This window comes from Echeneis naucrates, chromosome 19, assembly GCF_900963305.1.
Source record: "Echeneis naucrates chromosome 19, fEcheNa1.1, whole genome shotgun sequence".
Classification (NCBI taxonomy): domain Eukaryota; kingdom Metazoa; phylum Chordata; class Actinopteri; order Carangiformes; family Echeneidae; genus Echeneis; species Echeneis naucrates.
The window spans coordinates 6,070,809-6,091,808 of NC_042529.1; the positions used below are offsets into that span (position 1 = coordinate 6,070,809).

Genomic DNA, 21,000 nt, shown 5'->3' on the forward strand with positions numbered 1-21,000 from the left:
TGTGTGTGCCTGGATGCTGCCTGGCACAGTCATGGCTCCTTGACGTCAGCGCTCAGCCCAGCCTGCTGCTGCTGCTGCTGCTGCTGCTGCTGCTGATGCCGCTGCTGCTCTCAAACATGTCTTTGTTATTCAGAGCTTTCCATCAGAGAGCGGCGACCTGCAAAACACGGAGGGCGGCGTCGGCTCCGGGGAGGATCACGGGAGGACGGGCGCGTGCGAGCGCGTGTTGCCATTCATAAGTAATTGGCGTTTATTTTAAAGGCACCGTGATGATAGATTCGCAGGTTGTACATCTGTAGACCATCGCAATCACATATTTCGTTTCCATTAGGATTAATTATTAATGTTACAACCGTTATCATTTTGCAATCAATTTGTATTTTGTTGTATCAATTTCACATTAATAATAATTACGTTACTGCTTCATACATTATCTTGATTGCACTTTTGTGTCGTCACGCTACTTTCAAATGCACTGTTATGTTCATTCACAGTTTTTACTGGTATTGTTTTGCATTGATTGCTTATTATTGCTCTTGTTGATGAGGATGCTCATTAATTTGATCCCTCTTCATTGTAAAAAAAAAACAAAACATTTCAAACCACAATGAACGACCATTAAAAGTTAATTAAATCAATAAACTGATACAAAATAAATTACCCAGCATGCTCGACTGTCATTTTATTGGTTATTAATGCGTACACCCCCCCCCCCCCCCCCCTTTTTTTTTTTTTTTTTTTTTAATGCAGGGTAAGTCTCCACAGTGCGGTGCCACAGTCAGTCTCTCCGGCGGATCCAGCGGACCAGATGGCCGCCGGTCTACAGAGTCCGGGTCCGGGCGTCCAGCTCCGGGCTCAGATCCGATCCCGCTCGGTCTTCTTCCTCCTCTCGCGTGAGAAATCCGCGACAGGTTTTGTGCGCAGCCACCGAGCCATGGGTCCCTTCGGTAATAGAATAGCCAATGTAATCTGACACTTCAACTTACTGCGCTCTCTCCGAGTCTATTCAGTTACTCACCTACTGACGTTCAGCCCGTTCACTGTGGCCGTGAAAGGGGGGGAAGATATTTAACAACAACGGAAAAAAAAAAAGAAAATACAACAGCAAAAAAAAAAAAAACAAAACAAAAAAACAACAACCCAACAACAACAAACCAAACAAAACAAACCAACTACACCATCCACAACAAAACAAAACAAAACAACAACAACAAAAAAAAAAAAAACACCCCAAAACAAAATCACCGAGGACTTTCTCCGCTCTCTGACCGGGTGAGTAGCTGCAAACTTAACCGTTGCTTGTGTCCCGGTTTGTCGCCGCGCTGCGAGGTCTCTTGTCTCGGCGTTAGAAGGTTTTTGTTTCCACTTTGGATCAGATTGTTTTTTTTTTTTCCAACAATAGAGTGACCACATGAGCTGGCTGGCACGTTGGAGGACGTAACGATAAAGGGCAGCTTTTTGTTGTTGTTGTTGTTGTTGTTAAATTACTTGTCCCCCCCCCCCCTCTGTTCGGGTTTATTGTGTTTATTTCCGTGGATTGTGGATTGGCTGTGGCAGCAGGTTGTGCATGTCGTTAGGAGCAGATGCCGCGTTGATCTCTGAAGCGTCGGGGCTCGGAGGCTACATTGTAGCAGCCTGTGTGCATTTTGCTTTTGCTGAATGAGTCGTTCCGCTGTGCGTGCGTGTGTGCGTGTGTGCAACGTTTCTTTTTCTCTCTTCTTTCACCTTTTGGCTTCTGATGTGCACATGGCTGGGGATTTAATGCTGCTGATACACACAAACTGCAGAATAACTGTGGAAAAGGCAAGACAGCAGAGCAGAGCAGAGCACAGCACGGCGAGCACACTGCAGCGGGCGGATTATCCATTTTAATGCCATGCTAAATGTTTATTTCTGGACTTTTATTCGTGTGTAGCCCCGCAGAATCATATATCAGTGCCTCTATGTCACAGCCCGGAGTGATCTTGCTGCTGTAGATCACCACTGCTTGACTCCCTAAATTCCTGCTGCCTGAATATGGAACCAGTTGGGAGTGTGTGTGTGTGTGTGTGTGTGTGTGTGGGGGGGGGGGGGGCTGTAATATAGAGCCAGGCTTCTTTTCTTGCTGTACATCTGTCCAGGAAGCCAAAAGCATGGCCAAGTGGAAAAAGTAAGCTCGACTCTGCTCCCTGATCTGCTTTCCTAACCATGATCAAGACAAGAGAGAGAGTGTGTGTGTGTGTGTGTGTGTGTGTGTGTGTGTGTGTGTGTGTGTGTGTGTGTGAGAGAGAGAGTGTGTGTGAGTGCACGCTTTTGCCATGTATGCATACGGTTCCATATTATTCAGCTCTCAGTTTGGGGGCTTAAAGCAGTCAAACAAACACGTGCAGATGTTTTTTGTCTTTTTCGGGTGAGATGTCCAGCAGAGCTCTTCCTGTTTTTGTTATGTTGCTGAAAAGTTCATCCTCCTCGTGTCTCCTTTTAGCCGCTGCAGCATCCGACAAACGTCTGTGGTGATGCCAGTTACTGAGCAGGCTCTGCTGCTTGTTGACATTTCTGTCATGTCACCCCTGGCTCTGTTTTCCATGCAGCCTTTGGACTCCACTTCTCGTCTTGACTGTGTTGTTTTTTTTTTTTTTTAACTCTTTGATACAGCCTTGATGCAGGAGGGGGAGGTCCGCGTCCAACCGGGAGCCTCGCACCTCGTTCCTCCATGCGCTGTCTTTCAATCTGTGTGCATCACAAGCGCTCAGTGATGACAGCATTGTGTGATTAAAAAGCTGATTTGGCTCCGTTTGTTCAGGGAAACTTTAAACTTCCAGTGGCTTCATATATTAGGATGGGGTCAGACGGAGGAGGAGGAGGAGGAGGACCCATCCTCTCCTTCCTATAGTCACCCCAGCTCTGAGGGGCCCCAGGTTGGGCTCCTGAATAACCATGGGGCAGACCCCACCAGGCTGACCTTCTTCTATTCAAGTTGAGGATGTTGAAACACCAGCCGTCAAACAAAAGACACATTGAAACAGAGATCTGCAACCCAGCACGTGTGTCTGGGTGCTGAAGTAGACCATTTATTAACTGGGAGCTTTCTACTGACCAGTGAAAAGCATCAGCACATAGTGAGGCAGAATAAAACTGAAAAAGGGCACTCTTCTCCTTCTGACTCAGATTAGTGAACAAACACTCAATCACACACATCTTTGAGACACTGAAGCTAATCTTTTTTTTTTTTTTTTCTCTTTTCCTGGTATTGGCTGCAGCCAGCCTGAGGTCTCTCTGTATGAGCGAGTGTGTGCGTCCGTGTGTCACTGTGGTCTGACAATGGCAGCACGTTTTTCAGCAGAAGGGTTGGAGTTTGCGCTCTCGTCTTTCCACCCACCCAACGAGGTGAGAGTGAAGGCGGAAGCTGGAAATGGCTGTGCCACATGGGAAATTATTCAACTCTCAGATCAGAGAGGACACACAAGAGGCCTCATTACCTCCTGCAACACTGCTGGCCAGCCGGAGACGGAGCTGGTGTGTCTCCACGAGCCACACTCACCTACTGATATAGCGCCTATATGCTGCATCTGACGCTCCTTTTGTTTGGAAATATTCGGGAGACACAAAACGACATGCGGCGTCCTTTCACATCCCAAATGGTGAAGACTGCTTTTTGAAACATGACAGTCCAGTCTGACTCACAGCAGCTAAACTAAACCCTTTCCCAGAGGTTTGCAGCCTGAGCCTGCTTTTAACAACAATGTGTGCTTAAGCAGCTTGTAAACAGGGCTGTTAGATGGTGTATAATGTCATAATGTTATTGATTCGCCTTGGGAATTCCAGTTGTGGCGAGCAGCTCCTGCGTACCACGAGCTCCCTTAAGCTCACTAACAGGAAAAAGGCAAGCGAGCAAAGCGACCTACTGCTCTTCCTCCACGGTCAGAGCCTGTGGGAGGTTTGTGTAGGTTTCGCTCAAGGTCCTTTTTGTGTTGTCTTTGCTTGACAGAATAAACTCCTTTGGATGAATCACCTCGCTGGTACGACTGTTTTCAAAGAGTAAAGGAGAGTGCAGGGCAAACCACAGCGCTCTGGGTGCAGGAAAGTGTATCACTGGGCAGTTGTAGCAGCTTTATCTTGAGGTTTACGTTGGTGTCAAACTGCACTTCATGTTTAATAATCCTATTATCATAGTACTTGTGAGTAATTATGACATTGCAAAGGGCTAATTTGACAATGCAGTACCTCTGCTGGGGAGATTGTGCAGCGGAAGGAAACTAAATACATTCACCCAAATATCTCCACCATGTTTCCAAGGTTAATATTGCTCTTTTTAACTACGCTACTTGTTTGGACAGTTCAGAGCTACAAGTTACCTTGCAGACAGATTTAATTTTGCGGAAACGTTTTCCATTTTTATGTTGTTGATATTTTACAGTTGCAGTGTGTGGCTTGCCGAGCCTCGTTTGTGTTTGATTTCTCCTTTTATTCATCTCATGACCCCTCATGAGGTGGAGAACCGCAGAATTCTAACTTCAGTAAACAATATCAAAAAATTTGATCAGGAACATTAAAGATCTGCCTGATCAGTAATCCCTGAGTACATTTCGCTGCATATATTTCTGTTTTCATCTTGCAGTGTGGCATTTTTACACCGTGGCTTTGCTATTTTAATTTCAGTGAGGGGTTCTTATTCTCCCTTCACCGCTCAGAATGACAAAGTAAGCATTTGTGTGTTCTCCTGCATTCCTCATGTGTGCGTTTGTGATGGTTTGTGACGCTCCACCTTGTGACACAGAGCTGCAGTAACATGTGTATCCTGTGCAGATATCCACCGAGGGAATTTATGATGGAGCGAACGGTCGGACTGTACCTGTCAGCTTGACTGTTGACTGTTAATATGAAGCTTCTATTTTCAAAACACAGCTCAGGGAAAGGGAATCTGTGTGTTTGTGTTCTTGCAGGAGGGAGATATGAAGCACAGTGAGGGATGGGAGAGGTGCTGGGAGTGACGCCAGACCACACATCATTTAATCATGTTAGAGTGTGCAACCACTTTCTGCATTTTTTTTTTTTTTTTCAGTCGAATTGGAACTGGGAGTTGTTATTGTACAAACTGTACGCAGGGTGAGGGCTTGACAGGAGGGGAACGGGAATGACAGATTGATGGAGGGAAGAGAAATCAGCGTTATTTTGAGGTTTGAGATTTGTCAAATTGTAGAATAATTTCAGTTTTATGAGGAGGAAAAGTCCTACTTTTGCTCCTGCCGTTGGTCGGCGAAATGTGTGGAGGAATCTGAACAGCATTTGAGACCACTTTAAAGTTAAGTGTGTGGAGGGATGGCCATTGTGCATATTAGCATTGGGTTTGAACGTGTCCTTTTGGCTTAATCCCACTGTTGACTCGCCTGCTAAGTACTGAGCGTGTTATTTTTGCTCTTTTTAGGGAGCCCCTCTCTGCATAATCTCACTTAATCTAATCCATCCCCCTTTATAATAGACTGGGAATGATGTGACTTTATAGAAAAAGCTTTAGTGTAGATCCATACTAAACTGACTGGTGTGCTGCTTGCTTTCCCCAACCCCTCTGGCAAAGCTCTTGTGAAAATGCAAGTGACCTCTGCGCCCCTTGTTAGTCTGAACAATAGGCCTGCCTCCTGTTACAGCTGCAGCCATGCTGGAGGGGAAGTTAGCCGGAACAGAAAATACACATCTTGTGATTAATAGGTCCAAATACTGTATTTTTGGATAGTTCCCATGCCTGCTTGGCACACCAGGAAAACTCCCTCTTTATTTAAAATATCCCTAATGTGCTGGATCTAAAACTGCGACGAGTGGCTATTATCGTGATTGATTACTCTGCTGTTTATTTTCTTGATCCACTGGTGAATTATTTTGTCTGTAAAGCATCCAAAAATAGTAGAAAATGCCTGTTGACATCTTCAGATGTCTTGTTTTGTCTGACTGTAAGTCCGAACACATACTGTTAATGTGTGGCAAAGAAGAGCATAAAACCTTCACATTTAGGGAAATTGGGCTTAAAAATTACTAAAACAGTCTATTAACTCTCAAAAAAATTGCTGATTTATGGAGATAATGTGCAATTCTCTAGCTTCATCTTGTCTAATGAGGATTCTTTTTATTTCACCATCAATTGACAGTCTTTGGTTTTTAAACTACTGTGCCAGCCCTTTGAGGACGTTGCTGTGGGTTCATGCTAATACTGGAGATTTTCGCCATTATCCTGTATTTGATATATTAAATAAAATGCCAAAAATGAAAATATTAGAGTGAGCTGTAAATATCAGATTCGTTAAATTGAATATTTGCAATTGGTGCCCCAAATCTGAATGCGGCGGGAAAAAAACCCTTGAGAATAAAGTACAGTTAATACTTTTGTTTATCTTTTGTCGTGAGAAAGACTTTCAGAGTTAGTGTGACATGATAGTTTTAAGGAAGAAACTAGATCCAATCTGTGAGTCTTAACCCTCCGTGGACATAATTGGAGCTTTTGAGGCCCCCAGCAATCGCAGGCTCATGCATGTTGAATGTGACATGCTGTGAAAAACATACGCATATGATGTCACAGCACAGCACCGCAGTGTTAAGTGTAAATGAAAGGCTCTGAATCATGAATAACATCCGGTTCCTCAAAAAGTCTCAGCTTTTATAAATTAAACAAGGTCCAACCTAGGAACCCTGAAGGGTTGTCAAACCCTGCAGCATGTGTTGGTGGGTTTGAGGGGCAGACAAATTTACGTCTTAAATTTCCGTGTAGGCTGAGAAACCAGCAGCTGCTCTTGAAATTTGAAAATGTCTCAAGAGGTGTACTCTCACGATCGAAAAAAATGGGTGCTGGAAAGAGTCCTGAGGGGTCTGCTGAAGTATCACAGTGTCTAGTGTGCGCTCTGGAGGGTTTTTTTTTTTTTGTTGTTGTTGTTGGTTTTTTTTTTTTTTCCCCCAGTAGAGAGATTCACACCTCTGATGAGTAATGAAGGTGATCCTGAACAAGTGGTGGAATTACATTCAACAGAGCCCGGGGTGGGGGTCCATATCTCATTGTTCTCTGACAGGGAAAATTAACTGGGATTTACTAATACACAGGGAATGTCCTTCCCCCTTTCTCTCTCGCTCTCAAAGAAAAGGTCCGGGGGTAATCTCTTTCACCCGCCCACACCCCTCCTTTTTTTTTTTTTTTTTAAACCCTCCCTTACCCATTTATTTCACCACCCCCCCCCCAAATACAAATGTCAGGTGTTTGCTATCAAGATGTAAAACACAAGTAGATAAAATCCCCTTGTTTCACAGTTTTTCATCCGTTTGTTGCTACATGTTGACATACAAGAGGCTTTTTGTGCTTCACTTGTTTTTGCCGGTTCCAGCCTCTTAAATGGCTCCTGATTGTTGCTTTTCTTTTGTTTTATATATATCGGAATAGCGTTGAGTTTTTGGACTGTTGGGCAGGATGAGAAACAAGCTGATCTGATCAGAAGACCTCACCTTGGATGTAGTGGCTGCTATGTTGTTAAATTCTAATCGGTGCATGCAAACACATCTTTTCACAACCCGTTTAAAGCAGCAAGCACAGACAAAATGCCAAAATCTCACAAGCTGATCAAGGCTTAAAACCTCAGGGTCACTATGAGATAAACAGTTGATGCCTTGTCTGGACTGTAAATGTGAAACTAGGTAGAGCTACAACAGAGAAGAAGGTCCCTGTTATTTCCAGAGGATGACCATTACGTTTTTCCACAGCCTGAGGTCAAATCTTCATGCATATTTTGTCCAACCAACAGTGTTAAACCCACCAAAATGACAGGAAATAGAAACGCAGCAAATACTCACACTTACGATGTTACTGTTTTGCTGCTGTTGTCATCACCGGACTTTAAAAATCTGGTTTAAAAAGAAGAAGTGATTGTCTCTCTGAGATCAGGTATCACTGTTCTGTATTTTTGTTTTTTTTTGTTTTTTTTTTTCCTCCCCTCATCCCGCTCAAACAAAACTGCTGTCAAAGGTGATGGCTTGCAGACAGCAGTGACACCACACCCACCGCCTGTGTGTCAGCTTACAGTGTACCCTTATTCTAACACAGTGCCTGCGTGCGGTCGGTTACCCAGGTGCAAGGCATGCATCATGGACTGGAGCTGATACACTGACGTGACAGCTGTGGGTAGACCACAAGAGAAGTCTCAGCACTCGACTGGGTGGAATAAATTAACCCTTTAGGTCAGATTGATGCATTTTTTAGGGTAAATAAAGAGCACCCCTGCTGTGTAGCAGTATTTCTTTGGTCCATACTGGATAAAGGCCCATATATCCGCTCAAAAGTAGGACTTCACCTTTGTGTTCCTTCAGTGTATTGGTCCTAATTTAGTCCGGCTCCCCAGTGCCAGAGTAATACAGGAGGTTGTCTGTAGTGTAAAGTTGGTGCAGACGAAAAAATATTGACTAAAACACTTTGCTCATATGTATCCTGCAGCTGTTGTTATACATCTACAGTACTTCCTGTACTGGAAATGTACTGCCAAAAGTGCAGCAGTATATGCTTAAAAAATGGAAATAACAATGGAAAAATCAATAGGTATGATGCAATCCATCATTCCATCACCATAGTTCTTACATTCCTGCAACACTTGACACTCTCCTCCGTCCATTCATGTACAGACATTTTGTTTTGTGTGGACACAAATATATCCGCTGGAACAAGTATTATTCACCTGACATGTCAAACAAGGGCATTTCTGAGTATCCCTGATCTGGTACACGATGGCCACAGGAAAGAAATTTAGAGGCACCGCCGTGAGCACAGGAAATAAAGCGAGTGAGGTCTGAGTGAGTGTCAAAAGGATTAATAACTTTACTGGTCAGTGTGTCTGTGACCTGAGGTTTCAGGCCATGAAACGTGCGTTTGCGTATCTGCTCAGCATGTAGGTGACCAAAAATATGGCTTGTAGCTGTGTGTGCTGCCGTCCCAGTGGTGACTTTGAATAACTCCTCTGTAAACACATCCTGTCTGTTTCCTTATGCCCCCCCCCCCCCCCCCACCTCCATTCCCTTCACACCCTCCTTCCGGTTGCTGGTGGTCTGTCCCGTCCTCAGCGGCAGCTTCAGGAAATAAACAGTTGCCATGGCAGCAACAACAAAATGTTTCACACTCTTAACGGTAATCGCAGATATCATAATCACTACTGCTGCTGTTAATGATGCTAAGTAGTTGGGCATCGTTGTTTGGTTGTAAACACGCAGAGAGACACACTTCACACGCCTATTTATAGGTGCAGATTGCATAAGCGCTTTTCAAACAACAGGGTGTTCTCACTTTGTCAGTATCAAACAGAGAAAAGCTGTAACTGACCAGATTATTTTTACACTCGTGCGCCCCTACTCCTTCTTGGCAAACGGTGTGTGGCCCAACGGGTTCCACAGCTTACAAAAATGTTGACGGCAGACGCTATTTTTGACCATCTGCTTTAAAAGGAGGGCATGTTTGAGTCACAGACGCTGTGGTGTGAGGCTGTGCCCGTGATGTGCCTGGCATGTGGAGGGAGAGGAATGGCGGGGGGGGGGGGGGGGGGTTGCTCACCCGAGGGCCCAGCATCCTTCGTGTCGCCATGGACGCACACAGTGTGCGGCTGGTTTCACTAATGTGTGTTACATTAGCATGAAGGGTGATGGGACGGGAAGGGAGGGACGGGGGGTGGGGGGGCTGATCCACCACATCTTGGACAGAGAAGAAGAGAGAACATATCCTTGTGCTTGACTCATGGTGTAAACCTCATCTGTGAGATGAAATAGTCTGAGGTCAGAAGTGTCTCAACAAAAGTGTCTGTGTCTCAATCCACCTCTCTGTCTTTGTGTGTGTGTGTGTGTGTGTGTGTGTGTGTGTTATTTGTGAGGTAGGAATGTGAAACCTAATCTAGTCTGGCCTGGGGGGGGTTGGGCACAGTGGGTTTCTTTAGGAGAATTACCCTTATGTGTTGCCACTTCTCAGGGAGTTTACGACTTTGCTGGGACAAAGGAGTCTTACTGCAACACAACTCTGTCAACATCTTTTATATTCACACTTTTTTTTCCTCCTACTTCACTCAAACCCCCCCCCCCCCAAAAAAGAAAAAAAAAAACACCCACTGCAGTAACATTATTTCATCTTGATCTAGTCAGCCATAAGTATTTCCCAACATCTCATTTTTATTGATTTTATTGATTCAAGGGGAACTTTTTTTTTCTCGTTTTTCTTTTCGATATATGAAGGTGGAAATATTCTGCTTTCATTTCAGAATAACCGGAATATTTTTAATAATTTAATCAATAAAATGACAGTAAGTGGTGAAAGATATCCATTTTAGTTTTCCAGAATCCAGTGTGACATCAGACTAAATGATATTTGGTTATTATTGGTTGGATGTTTGACTTAAGGCCGTGTCGGGTTGTTGTCTTGGCCTTCACACCTTCATTCACCTTTTACTATGACTTTGCTACTTGAAGGACCTATAAACCTGTGATGCTTTGTGGCATTGTCTTTGTTGACTTTCATTCCTCTTCTACTGGTGATGTGTTTCTGGGTCACAGGGGGTGCTCACATTGGGTGAGGGCGGGGTCACCCTGCACAGGTCACCAGTCCATCACAGGGCCAACACACAGAGACAGACAGAGACCAACAACCTCTCACACTCACACTCAGACCTGCAGACAGTTTAGAGTCACCAGTTAACCCAAACATGACGTCTTTGGACGGTGGGAGGAAACACAGAAAGGCAGAAGGCCTGGGAACTGAACCTGCGACCTTCTTGTTGTGGGGAAACAGCGTTACGTTGTTGACATATTTATTTATCTTTCTGAATCAACTGAAATTTTGGAGCAAATCGAACATGCAAATTACCAGAGGCAGCATATCCTCAGCCTTCTTAGTGTGGCATCGACAGACATTTCCTTTTGGAAGAGGGAGGTGGGGAAGATCATGTGAGCTGTAATTATATTTATGTTGGGTCCCATTCAATCTGTCACACTAAATTTTGCCTGACTTGTCATATTGTAAATCATTACAGCGGATTAAATGCTGGTTATGAACTCAAAAGGCCGGAGAAGGATTCCTTTTTTTGTCCTCATGATCGGTGTATTTGTTTGTTTCTGACAAGCTAGTTGTGATGATATTAGCTGTACAGTGTTTCTGGGATGTTTTCAATAAATTTTAATTGGGAGGAGAATGGGTAATGTCACCGGCGTTTGCTTTGAAGAAAACCCCTTTCAAAAGAGCGGGCAGCCTTCCAAGAGTGGAAGAATGCCTCTGACAGCCTTCATGTTTCACAAGCCGCCCTCTCCACTTTTTTTTCTTCTCTCTTTTTGTTTTCTTATTTGTCTGGGATCAAAAATGCCGATTAGTGGCGATGGAAAGTTTCTGCCAAGTGGTTTCTTTTGTGCATGAGAAACAAAACAAAACAAACAACAAAAAAAAAAAAAAAAAATCTCAATCAGCTGCTCAATGCTGAAGCAGGAGACTGATAATCAAGTAATAGTTGATCACTTTAGATCACTTTACTGTCCAAACAGTGTTTGACTGTACTTTTGCTTGTCACAGTGCCCGCTGTGACATAATATTATCCGTAAATATCCTAATTATTAGTTCAGTCCCTGATTCATTAGTGAGTGACATGAATCGTTGCTCCCAAATCACTAAAAAGATTAGTTCAGAGTGAATGAACTTTTCATGCCGCCCGCACTTCCTCTCCTCTCAGACAACAATACTTGTGTTCAGCTTCATTTTCCGTCTCCCCTTCACGAATTTCGGGCCGTTAAAGTCGACTCACGGCAGGGGCTTGTCATGCATGATGCTTCCTGCCACCTTGTACACAAGAACCGAGTGGTGTTTTTATTTTTTATTTTTTTTTTTTTTTGCAAAAGCCTCACATGTCTGAGCAGTTGCTTCATTTGTCTACAAAATGGCTTGTTTGGAAAAGGCCTGATTGTTGCATCCCTTGATTTGTATGCGAATCACATCTACCCAAATAAAGCCTCAAAAATTTTCCTAATGTTCACTGCAGCAAAAATCGCGCTTCAGCCTTATTTATGCTCCCGTCTATACCTGCAGACATAATTTCACTCTTAATCTTTTATAGATGCTCTTAACTTGCTATATATTATGGATTTGAGCATGGCAGGAGTTCTAAGAGGGAAAGTATGAATTATTTGTGTCATTACTTTTGCTGCTGATAGGAAATGTTTTGCATAATAAACAGCCAAGACAACAAGTGAAAAATTAATGAGCAATATTTTTCAAAGATATAGTTTATGTTGCATGCAGTGTGATGTTTGCTAAGGAGAAAAAAAAAAAACGCACTATTCTCTTTGGAATGATTGCCAACCATCAATTTTCATAATGTCATTGTTCAGTCACTGAGTATTTGTTTTCATTAATCTCCTCACTTTATATTGTCATGTTAATTTACTCCACAAGAGCCGCGCTACAGTCAGGATCTTTAAGAACGATGAGGATGAAAGCCAAGGAGGCGCAGCTCATATCAGTTGAGGAGGATCTTGGAGAAGAGTAGTCCACACTTAGCTGAACTCCCAAAGCTTCTTTTTTAATATTTAGCTCCTGTCAGTTAAAATCAAAAAGTTTCTCACTTTCAGCTGTAAAGCTCAGAGAGAGAGAGAGAGAGTGAGAGAGAGAGAGAGAGAAGGGGAAACAGCTTCATGGGTGAAAGCCCTCACACATGAATATTTAATGGTTGCATTTTAACCAGAGTCATAAAATCCAAGAGGATGTGGCTGAAAGGAGAGCAGTGAGGAGTGTGCAAAGTAGGCTACATTGTTTCTTTATAGTCTGAGCTGGATGCCTGAAAGTCATGTAACTCCTTTTTTTTTTTTTTTTTTTTTTTTTTTTGGCTGCACGGCGAATCAAATATGTGGATTGTGTCTGGTTAATTTAATGCTGGGGCCATGTTTGGCGGCCTGTTGCAGCTTGTTTTTGCAGGCTAAGCAACTTGTTCTACAGCGAGATGAAGAAATCTTGGACCTTACGGGGCAAAATTGAAAATGTTTCATTCTGACACTTCCTCAATGTACTCAGGAAAATGGATTTGATTCACTTAATCCAGTTGACCAGATTCAGAGGCAACATCTATTCAATACACATCAATTTTAGCTTAATGGAGTTAGAGCCAAAAAGAAGAGGGGGGTGATATCTGTGGATATTTAATATGCAACCTCTCCTTCTTCTCTTCCTTCTAGACTTGCCATGCATTTTTAAAATTCTGTTCAGCCCTCCGCTGAGCCAGACTCACAGCAGACAGACACTGAGCTGATTGTTAAGTTTGATAAAGCTCTGTATTTGCAGATATCAGGGTTATTTTTGTGTATGCAAGCTTTGCTTCACCAAGGTAATCATTTGTCATCCAGTATTGAATCAAGTTAAATGGACTCATAAATTGCAATCACTTAACTCGGCCCAACTATTATGTTTGATATTGCTTTGTGGAAAAGGTCAGCTGGCAGTGGATCAGGTTCCAGCAACGCAGATAATTCAGTTGCCTTTTATGAGCCTTTTTAAGCTCCAGAAAAAACCAGGGAGGCGAAGCGACCGTACAGTACTTAACAGCACAGGATACACAGCAGCTACTGTTTGTGTTTTCTAACCTTAGATATGGTTAATGCAGTGTTTAAAGTGTGTGTGGTTGGCAGGCTGCAGATAAACCACAGTGGATGCCCTTAAGGAAAACACAATAAAAGGCTTCCCCCCTCTGAAAGGTCCAAAGTGCAGTTGTCCACCCTGCGCAGCAACAATGGAGCGGTTGTGCAAACGGAGTCATCAGCGGTGCTGGCAAGCCTGGCAAACCAGCTTATCAGGAGGCAGGGAGTACTGAGCAGCAGCGGGCGGGGGGCGGTGGTGGTGAGGAGGTTAGAGTGCAAGTGTGTGTGTGTGTGTTTGACTTTGTGTTCAGTGGCACACAACCTCTCAGTTCATTTAGAAATGGGTGCAGGGACACAGCTGGGGGTGGTGGGGGGGGGGGGGTTGGTTATTCCTCTATACATGATCCCTTTGTGTTCATATTAGTATGTTGGTATGTTATCATTTAGAAGCCGCTGGCCAACCTCAGTGTTGGAATTCTCACCCAAAACTTTCTCTGAGTATGAAATCCGAAGGCTGGGAAACTCAGGCTGAACTCAATAACACAATAATAAAAAGAATACCCTCCAATGAATTGAATTGGACAGCGATGGCATAATCATATCAAGTCATCTCAACACTATTCCATCACAGCTAACAATTCTGAGCGACACTTGTTCATGTTCTCTTCGCAGTCAACTTTTGTTTTTCTTTCTTAACAAAAATGAAAAAAGAAATGCTCATCAAGGTTACAGTCACATTATGGCTTGTTCAGTCTAATCAAATGTCCACATCCACAATATTTTAGATTTAGCGTCATAGTAAAAAGAGAGAAATGGATAAATGGCCGCCTTTGAGAGCTGGAAGCCTGTAAAGTTTGAAATGATTTACATCGAGGAACAGACCATTTACTCCACTCGCTTTGCTTGTGAAGTAAGATTTGGCTGAAGGAGCTCTGCTCTTTGAAGAAGCTCTCAAAGAATCCCAGCAGCAAGAAAAAAATCTGCCGGAGAGCTAATCCCCCGTGAGCATTTGCATAAAGTTAAATCTGAGGTAAACAATGCCAGTATTTTACCACGAGGAGGAGGCTGGGACGGAAGAGCTGAGGACATAAGTCGAATAATCAGCCTGTTCGACGGTGAAATCATCAGCAGGCATTTTGATGATTGATTTAGAGAGAGTTTTCAAACAAAGGTTCAAAGCCAGTTTTAAGCCTTATAGCTGCTTTTCTCATGACAGAGTAAATTGAATGTATTTTGATTTGGAGTGTTGGGCAGATAGAGGAATTCTGGAAAAAACATTTATTTAATTAATAGTTGGACCCCCATAGTGACAAGTGGCCCACACCTGCATGGATATGATTGGACAATGCCAGTGTGTGAATGAAGCAGACATCCTGTCTCATTTAGAAACCGTAGCTCCTCTTGATGGGGGGATGTAAAGATGGATTTTCCGCAGTATATTCCTTCTACCCGGATCACTTAGTTATACTGAGCAGATGTTAACCGGCTCCGGTGATAATCACAGTGAGGATCGTTATTATTGACATTATTTTGCCTATCGCAGTAATATACTTCCCGCTCTCTCCATAAAAACTCTAAAAAAAAAAAAAACCCCAAATGCTCGTCTCTGGCGTTGGAGTGACGATGACAAGCGGTGCAGTTTGTTGGTGGCAGACTTGTTTTTTTTTTATTTTGTTTTTTTGTTTGGGGTTTTCTTTTTTTCTCTTCCTCAGAGTTGTTTTGAGGTGTTGGAGGAATGTGTTGTGTGCTCAGAGAGTTTACTCACTTGCAAGATAGTCTGTAGTGCTTTCACAGCATTTCCTTTGGGACACAACACTTGGGGGGGAAAAAAGGGGAAGTCTCAAGGTGCCTGTGTTAGGCTTTAGATGTGACTCAGGGTTGGTAAATATTTAGAGAGCAAACATTTTGATACCAGCAGGGATTATAGTTGAGGGAAACATGTTTTTCTAAGAATGTAAATGTCAGCGTATTGCAAGGCATAATGCTACAATCTTTTTTATTTATTTTTTATTTATTTATTTTTTATTTCCAATCTTCTAAAAACAGCAGTTTAGAAACTCAAAGCCCACAGAGGAAATCAGATTGTTTTTCCAAGTCCAGCTTATTTTTGATGTAGCTCGCTCACTGAAACTCATTCTATTTGTTCAAAAAGCCATCCAATTCATCAGCAGGGATCGTTGCCGCCCACAAACAACCAACATATTTGTTCTGCTGCTTCACCTTGTTGGCTTTGTAGAGGGAAGGTGCCAAAGGTGGATGTTAAACATGTCAAGTGCTATCTGCCTCATTTACTTGGCCACTGAATATTCATGGGCCTTGATACTGGTGTCAGCCTTCAGCCAGCCGTGCAGAGAACCAGTGGCTGCCTCCACAGTCGCTGTGCACAGTCGTCAAACAAGGTTGATCCCTCGACATGCAACTCCATCCATCCGCGTGTCTAGCCGCGGATCCGCTTTCACGTCACATTTGTGTTTGTTTTCAAATAAGGCGGTGGCTTCGCCCGGAGCTGACACTTGTTTCCTGTTCCAATTTGCGCGGCATTGGAGGGGTGCTGTGTCGCTTGGCGCTCAGAAGCACTCTGGGACAAGCCACTGAAGGCACCCTGTGAAGACGAGAAGAGGGAGGGAGGAGAGCGGGTATAACCCCATGTTCTGTAGTCATGCCCATTTACTCCCCCGACACCTCCAGGGATGCGCTCTGACCTCTGCAGGGATCTTGCTCCCTCTTTACTCGCACTCATGCGTTTCCTCGCCACTCCACGGAAACCGCATCAAATTCCTTGTGCATTACAAGAGCTTTTGGGAGGCCCCAGGTCGTAGCTCGGCCTCGTCTAGACTGCCGTGACTGTTTGGCAGCACCGCCAATATTGCGGTGTGGGGTCAGCCTCACTTAGTATGGCAGCGGAGATTGCAGCGGTTGTCTCATTAAATATACGTTTCCTGTGTTAACATGAAAAGCTCATGCTCTTTGTAGTTCCTTGGCTCAGATGAAAGGCACCCTCTACAGGCTGCACTCCCTCAGAGCTCGACAGTGTCAACATGGTTAACACTGGAGATTAATAATTTCCAGGGTGTTGCAATGAGATTTGGGCAGTGGTGGAAGAAGAATTCAGACCACAGTGTTAAAATCCCTCATTACAAGGTGGAGAAATTCTGCTATGAAAACCTGACTTTGGTCCAGTGGGCTGATGTAGCTGATGTGAGTATCATTTGTTCATTCCAGGACATACACAATTACTAAGAGAAATACTGTTTTTACTTCACTGGACATTCTTTTACTTTTCACGTTTTTGTAAGAGCATACCCGGATCATTTTATTTGAATATAATAATATAGATAGAACAGAGTCTTACAACGTGGTCTTAACTACAAGTCACTCTACTTTGTCCGTCACTGAGTAAATGAATGCATTTTTTTGGCCTTTTGACAAAGGCCATCTTGTCCAACAGTTAAACAGCCTGCTTACATGTTTAGCTGGGGTCAACATTAATACTTAACGCTCACAGTCATGCCTCCGTCCACCTGATGAATGGAAGCATATGCAACCACCTACTGGGGGAAGTATCTGTCCCTGAATATGAATTATTAATGATCCATTCATCGAAAACCATGTAAATGCAGCAATAGGACTTTGTTAGGTATGTTGAAGTCGCAGATTTTGTCGAACTGGAGCAGATAAAGCCTGAGTGCAGCCCCTATATCCTGATACATGAGATCTTAGCTGAGGCAGAGGGAATTTCATCTCCCGTCATCTTCTCGTTGATTACTATTGATTGGTCCGGCTGAATTGGCCTCTTGAATGGGAGTTGCATTAAATAATCCCTCATTCTTGTTTCCCCAAACTCATTGAGAGGGCTGGAGAGCGATTGCATCAGTGGCTTTCCTCGAGTTGAAACATTTCCTGCAGGGTCAGAAAAAGAAGAGCTTTCTGTCCTCTGTGCTTTACCTCTTAATGAGACCTGGGGAAAGTTGACCCACCGAGTAATTGTGACACACATAGCCAAGGGGAAGTGGAAGTTTTGCCCAGCCTCCTTTTCACAGTGGTGGTTTAAGAAAAAAGAAAAAAAAAAGCTAAGACAAAAACTCACTGCACCTGTGGTTGGTATCGACATGAATCTTTTCCCGAGCAAAACAAGGAATTCACCGCAGTTTGGAAAGATCCCCCCTGTGGTGCACAGATGACATGGTCTGCTGTGCTGTTGCTGCCGCCGCCGCCGCCGCCGCCGCCGCTGCTGCCTGTTGGCTTTCGATGGGGGCAGCTCGAGTGTAGTGATGAAATGGAAAAGTTCCAGTGCAGTGAACACTTGCACGTAGCAGGTAATTGGAGATTGCCACTGAAGAACTCTCCACGATGCACTTTCAATTCTGCTCCACAGAGAGACGGACCACAAAGCTTAGATTATGTTTGCCGTTAACCAAGCACCTGCTTTATTCGGGCGAAAATGGGATCCTGCTCAGACTGGGTGCAAGGTGAGACGGTGACAAGAAATCAGTTTGGGCGCAAAGAAAGATTAAAAAAAAAAAAAAAAGCACTGGCATCATTTGAATCTGATTCAATCACAAGTTTTCACTGCCATGGTATTTTCCGGACACAGGAACACGCACAGAAGTCAGCACAAATAGTTTCTGGCATCCTATTCTTAATTTATGAGACCTGAGTGTTGTCTGTGAAGTGACTGACAGCTTACAGATTGCTCGGGATCCCCACATTAAGGTGGTGTTGCCGATCATTTGGAGAACAGGTGTTTGAAGCTTATGTTAACCTTGCTTAATTAAGGAAAGACTTCAGATTGGTGCTTCTTTAGCCACTTCATGGCTGATTTGACACCAGAGGATCGGCACACGTTCAAGGGAAAGCAGATGAATGATTGATAAGAGAAGTAAAGCTGCTTCGAGTCCTTCTCCGAGGACATTAATAATGAAAGATGCCTTAGTGGCATATGGAAGACAAGATTTCATCACCTCCTGGATAATTTTGCTTAGTATTTTTCTTTTTTTAAAATCTTTTTATTCATTTTATGATTATTGCTTTGATTTTATTCTTACTGTAATAATAATTGAAATTGTTGTTCTTTAATAATAGCCAATAAAAAAAAAAACAAAAAACAAAAAAAAAAAAAACTAATTCTATAATTTATTTACATTTGGGTAATCTTCTCAAAAATCTTCAATCAATTGTCTTAAGTTGTCTGAACTACCAGCTCAGGGGCCTGATCTGGCCCATTAAGATATTTAATCAGGTCCCCTAAATGTTGGAGGATGTATTGTTAAATTAATAGGTTGACATTTTGGGAAATGTGATGGGTCAGATGAGATGTCTGCCTGTAAAATCTGAAGCTTAAAGGCCATAAATGACAATTTGTCACTTTTACACTTGTGTTTTCATATGGATTAGACAAAGATATAATGGATTAAGTGACCTTCTGAGGAAAATGGTGGGTGGATTTTATTACAGTTGGACAGAGCTGGGCTGGCTGTTTCCTCCAGTATTTGTGCTAAGCTAAGCTAACTGGATGCTTCCCATGTAACTGACAGTTGATGGATGATTACTCTCCTGTCTTTTACTTTGCGTTTTACTTATCAATTTAATACTTCTTGACATTTGCGGTATTTTTAATGATTAATTTGAGTCTCAGACACCAACAGCATCACTGAAGCCTTCCACTTCAGCAGAAACTCACTTCCCTCCACAAGGCTGTGCTCACGGTGATGCTCAAAGCTCGACTGTTCACTTTTGAGTTGTGATTGCCAGAGGTGCCAAAACACATAAAAGATGTTGGAAGAGGAAAAAGGAAGACAAGGAGATGTGTTTTGGCAGTGTTGTTGCTCTGTGAAGCTCCCTCTCCTGTCTGTGGTGTAGCTCCTGCTGCTGCGGTGTGTGTGTGTGTGTGTGTGTGTGTGTGTCAGGCTCCATGTCATCCTGCCATTGTTCAGGCCAGAGATCAGCACAGACTCCCATTGTTCCGCACGCTGATCTGCAGCTGCAGCCTGTTCTGCCCAGTATCTCTGCACTTTGTCATGTTTGTAAAATAGAGTGTCATCTCTCAGAGATAATAAGAGGTCGCAGTGGGTTCTGCGACTTCTGCTGTCTCTTTATGGTTTAGAAGCTACGACAACATTGAATCCTCAAACTTGCAACAATAAGTTGAGACTTTCATGGTATTTGCACTTGAAGTGCCACTGTGGCCCAAAATTTCTCCGAACTGCCACAGAGCGGATGCAGAAGTTTCTCCTCTTCCGCTCTGACCGACCAACAACAAAGGAAGGCTTGCCTCAGAGTGGATCCGAGTAGTTCCTCCCTTCCCCTCTTTAAATGGAGGAACATGTTGACATGGTCCTACTCACAAGTTCGCTCGTTTGTGGAGGAGTGGAGTGGCAGAGGACTCCACTGGCTCGTGGGAAAGCAATCTGGCTGAAAAGATGTCCTGACATTTGTTTTCTAAACAGCACTTGTCTGGCTGCATGTTAAGGGACAGCAAGGATCTTTGGCTTTTCAGTGGATTTTTCTGTTGTATGGCGTTGTTGATGTAGGCTGACTTTTCCTCTGTAAGCTGTTTGTATTTGCTTCTTTTCATGTGGTTTTACTTTGTGTGGTACCTAACTAAACGCTTTCGCTTTGCCACTCCATCTCTTCAGCCCAGCCAGCCCGCATGTCCAAATTCAATGGCAGCACAGCGTGGCTCCTCGGTAGGCTACATAAAGTAACCTTTAGTTCAGAGGGAAAAATCGTTTTTCTCTGTAAGACATTCACACTTATGCCACATTCACCTCTTGACCTTGGCCGTATTCTCTTAGACACTGCAGTCATGAAGCGCTTTCATGTTGAGCAAAATAAAAGATGAATGTTTGCATTTCAGAGCTGTGCTGGATGTCACTAGCTTGACAAGAAAAGTTGCAGTTTGAATGCACAGTGGACACGGTTGTGATGAAGGAGAGATTTATGCTGTCCAAGGTTATGGAGAAGAAAGTCCATTGATAGTTGTGTGTGACTGGCAGTTCGAGGACTCCAAGGTATCGATGGAAATAAAACTTGAGAAAGCTGTTTTATTAGTGATAAAATATACATATTTTTCTTTGGCAAGAGGTCAAACAGGCAAGCTTGTACATAAACTTCGGAGAAAAGAGAAGTTTCCTATAATTACCATGAACCATTTCCCTCTTATCACAGCGTTATAAAGTTTTGTTGCATGGACCGCTAAAGGCAAACTACAAGCTTTCTCTTTGTGAAATCAATCTGCATTGATTGTTAGATTTTTTGGGTTTTTTTTGATATTATAACAATAAAGTTGTTCTTCTATGTTGGGCAGCTTTATTTCCATTTCATGTCATGATTTTATTTTCAGTTGCCTTTCTATCAGCGAATGAATACTGACTCTTTTAACTGACAATTTGGTCTCCACCCCCTCCACCTCTG

The 21,000-nt window shown here is 43.3% G+C and overlaps 1 protein-coding gene across 1 annotated transcript in view; it reads left to right on the plus strand.

Moving 5' to 3' along the window:
* The first annotated feature begins 1,009 nt into the window (after positions 1-1,009).
* LOC115059764 (zinc finger MIZ domain-containing protein 1-like) overlaps positions 1,010-21,000 on the plus strand; it is a 105,442-nt gene continuing 85,451 nt past the window's right edge. The window contains exon 1 of the mRNA XM_029527446.1: positions 1,010-1,272. The gene's annotated coding sequence lies outside the window, so the exon portion shown is untranslated. The remainder of the gene's footprint in view (positions 1,273-21,000) is intronic.